Source organism: Solanum stenotomum, chromosome 5 (assembly GCF_019186545.1).
Source record: "Solanum stenotomum isolate F172 chromosome 5, ASM1918654v1, whole genome shotgun sequence".
NCBI classification, from domain to species: domain Eukaryota; kingdom Viridiplantae; phylum Streptophyta; class Magnoliopsida; order Solanales; family Solanaceae; genus Solanum; species Solanum stenotomum.
In genome coordinates this window covers 56,123,543-56,127,622 of record NC_064286.1, presented here as the reverse complement: position 1 = coordinate 56,127,622, position 4,080 = coordinate 56,123,543, and positions in this window count along the sequence as shown.

Below are 4,080 nucleotides of genomic sequence, written 5' to 3'. Positions count from 1 at the left end.
TAATACTAGTAAGAAAGAAGAAAGTTAAGATAACAAGAAATATAAGAAAATATATTTTGTAATAAAATATTTATAAAAATAAAATTTATATTAATTATTTTACGTTTGCTACACCCTTCTTTTTATCACCGCAGAAATAGAACACGTTGGAATTGTACGACTAGCATACCATGTACTTGCTAGCTTTGGTGACTTTTCCCCAAAAACAGCACAAAAACGTAAGCTACTGCAACATTAGATAAGTTCTTCCGTCAAATATTATAGATAATATGTTCATTTAATAGTAAATTCTTTGCATAAATATAAATTATAAAACTACCCTTTTCAATTCTTGTGTAATTGGCGCTAAAAATATATTTTTAGTGGCATTTAACATTTTTTGCAAATGACTTTAAAGCCTTTGTCAACCGCGGATTTAATGATAATCAACTAATAACAATAAAGACTTTATTACTCTTTGTTAATGAGTATATTTATTATCGTTAAAAGATATTTTTAATTTGTTGTAACAATATGTGGCTGCACCAACAAGGGTTGTGGTGGAGTGGTAACTTCATCCTTAACCAAGAGGTCTCGGGTTCGAGCCCCCTTGGGTACGGAGTTGCCTTTGTTGGGAGCGCTTTACCCCCAATGTGGGACTTTCCGGCGCGAATCCAAATTTAGTCGAGCTCCAATGTGGATACCGAATACCGAATGAAAAACCAAAAAAAAAAAAAACGATATGTGGTTGCAGCTTAACCCCGTTACCATGTGAAGGTACTAATAAATGAGCAAGAGACCATTATTATTAGCTTACCCAAAATATCTTTTCAACTTATGGATTGATTTATTTAAGGTGTTTTAAAGTAATTTTGTACTCTCTTGATCAATTTATTTTTAGCTGTCATGATTTTTTTTTTTAGAGTTAAATGATAAAAACTTTAACTAACACTATTCGATATATTTTTTTCATCATAAAAACTTTGAACCAATCTAGGTTTGGTGCAGAGGATAATATGTATCAGGTAACATATTAATATATAACTTGTCTGAACCGAACCTTGATTGGCAAGTATTTATTCTAACTTGGAGTTCATGAATTAATTCAGTCAATAATTAAACGAAACTGAATAAAAAGAGGACAAACTCATAATATATAAGAAAGAAACTAGGGGTGTCAAAAATTAGCCCAATTATAGGTAATTAATCAGCTCATAATTTTAAGGGTTGGGTTTAAGATAATTTGAATTGGGTTCAATCTCAACCCATCTAGTCTTAATCCATCTATCTATTTTATATTAAAATTATTGAGATTAAGCGGGTCAAATTGGGTGGATCAAGATCCAACCCGCTTTTAAACCCATTTGAGCCCAAAGTAAACTTGGACAGGACAGAATCCAACCCAATTTTTAATTTTAGTATCTCCAATTTCAACTCAACCCGCTCATTTGACATCTCTAAAAAAACCATTACTATGGCAAGAAGGAGTAATTGCATTAAGAACATTGGTGATCTTAAGACAAGCTTAAGTCAAGAACTCGACCTAATGCCTAGAATCTGTCATTGGTACTTGCGATTAATTGCCTACTCAGTTGCGGAGGGATCAACAAGTAGGATACCCTTCTAATTAACGATAGATTTTTATTATTTAGCGGTACATATAAATGTATACACCATACGTACATATTTGTTTTTTAGGAATATCACTATCTAGGTAATTAATGCTATATCTCTCCCTACCATATTTGTCAACTAGCTACTACATATCTTTATGAATCTTTTTCAAATCTCCTATAATCCTTTTTCATGTACGGACTATAGCTAAATATATGTGTAGCTTCTTAAATTTGTCAGATAATTTCATTTAAACATTTAAATTATTATTAGTATCTATTGGACAGTTAAACTCCTTTATAAGTGTAGCAATTTGACACAATTTGGAAAATTTAAGGGTCTGTGTATTCGATTTATCAAAGTTATGCAAATGTGGATGATTCTTATAATAAACTTTTAGGCCGAACCACTTGAACATGATAGTAAATCTTATTTATATACTTAAACTATAGACTATTATAATTGAGCACCAAAAATATGATAAAGTATTTATATTAGACACTTTCAGCTTTTATTATGGAAAAGTTTTTGTACATATTTTCAACGTGTTCATTACATAGATAAGTTAATTATACAAAGTAAGTCTCCTACTTTATATATACACATCATGACGTCATCATCGATTGACATATGCATGAGGTTTTATTTGTTACTGATGCTAAAAGGAGGTGATATAATTTAAATGGCTAGCATGTCCTTTTACTTACGATCGCTTGAGAACATGCACAAAATTTTACTTAAATTTTTTAGCAGAAAATATCTAGTAGAAACATCTATCATGTGTTCAGGTATTTAATTGAAACATTGTCATAGTTTGTATTTGACAAAAATTTTATCAATAGAAAAGCTAATAATATTACGGTACATTCAAGTTTTAGTTAGTAAACTGCAAAGGCGTATGCAGAAGGGAGTCACCGGATTTACGTGAATCCATGTTCTCCTCCTGAAATCATATATAGTATTGTTATATTTTTAAATTTTTATTAAATATAGATGTGTGAACCTACAATCGAAGTATCATATAATGCAATGATGATTGAGATAAGAAATTTGAATTTTATATATATCTTGTATTATTTTTCTTTCTAAAATTAGGTAACACCTCTCTAAGTGGTTATTGGTAGCACTTTTGACGTTTTAATTAATTAATCATTTCAATTTTAGACCTATAGATTTAAATTTTTAACTGTTTTCAATGATACGAACCTAAATGTCAAACCGATTAGATCTACATTTTCATAATAATGCACCTATCATTCTAAAATACTGGATACGCCTCTGGTAAACTGTATGAGAAGAACTCCAGTAACAAAAATTGTGAGAATGGGAAATTTTCTCTGAATAATTGATTTATGGCTAATATTTTAATTAGGTGATTTTTCTTTTAGCTTATCATCTATTAATTACTAAATGAATTAAAAAATTTATTACCTTATTAGTGTAAGTAGATTCTATACCGGTGGTGGTTGTGGGTGTCAAAAAGGGCTAGGAGGGGCGGAGCTAGCAAGGAATAAGGGGTTCATTCGAACATTCTTCAACGAAATCTTGAAATGGAAGAAATTGAAATCTCCAAATAAAATCTTGCCTCCTGGACCATGGAGCCTACCTTTTATAGGAAATTTGGAGCAAATGAAAACTCAAGATCATTTTTTGGCAAATAGGCCAAAAATTATGTCGGCAAGTATCATATTTTTATGATTGCACCAACATAGGATAGTTCATATTGAGATTATTGGAGAAATATGAGGAAAGTTTGTGGCCTCGAACTTCTTAGCTCAAAGATGATCAAATCTTTAACACCCCACTTCACCCGGTGCTTAGCATTTGGTGTATGAATAATTTTGATTTTGGGGGCCCAATATTTGGTGAGATAAGCCCTGCTTTGATACCATGTTAAATTAGGTGTTAGACTTAACTCACACCCCAGAAGTTAGCTCAAAGAGAGAAAGATTGTCCAGGCTTTATAAGGAGTCCACCCATCTCATTAACCCCCATTATGAGGCTTTTGTCATTCTTTAACAATATCAAATCTCATTTCAAGTACACCTGACTCATTGATCTACTTATCAAACAATTTTTTTTTGGTTTGCGAATACTACAACATGTAGGTGAAAAATCATACATGATCAAAATAAGTTGATAAGGGGAGGATTCGACTTAACCGATTTGTTCCCTTCCCAAAAATGGCTTCATAACATTAGTGGAATGAAGTCCAAATTGTCAAAGGTGCACTTAAATGTTGATGAAATTTTGGAGAAAAATCATTAATGATCATCTAGATAATCGAGCAAAGGGTAAGAAATGTAATGGTAAGTCTGGAAATGAAGATTTGGTTGATGATTTACTTAAAGTGATGGAGAGTGGAGAATTTGGATATCCTATCACAAATCAGAACATCAAAGCATTCATTCTTGTAAGTCTTAACACATCTTTAAAAGATTTTTTAATGCTATAAGCCAAAACTTCAATCGTTATATATACCTTTAA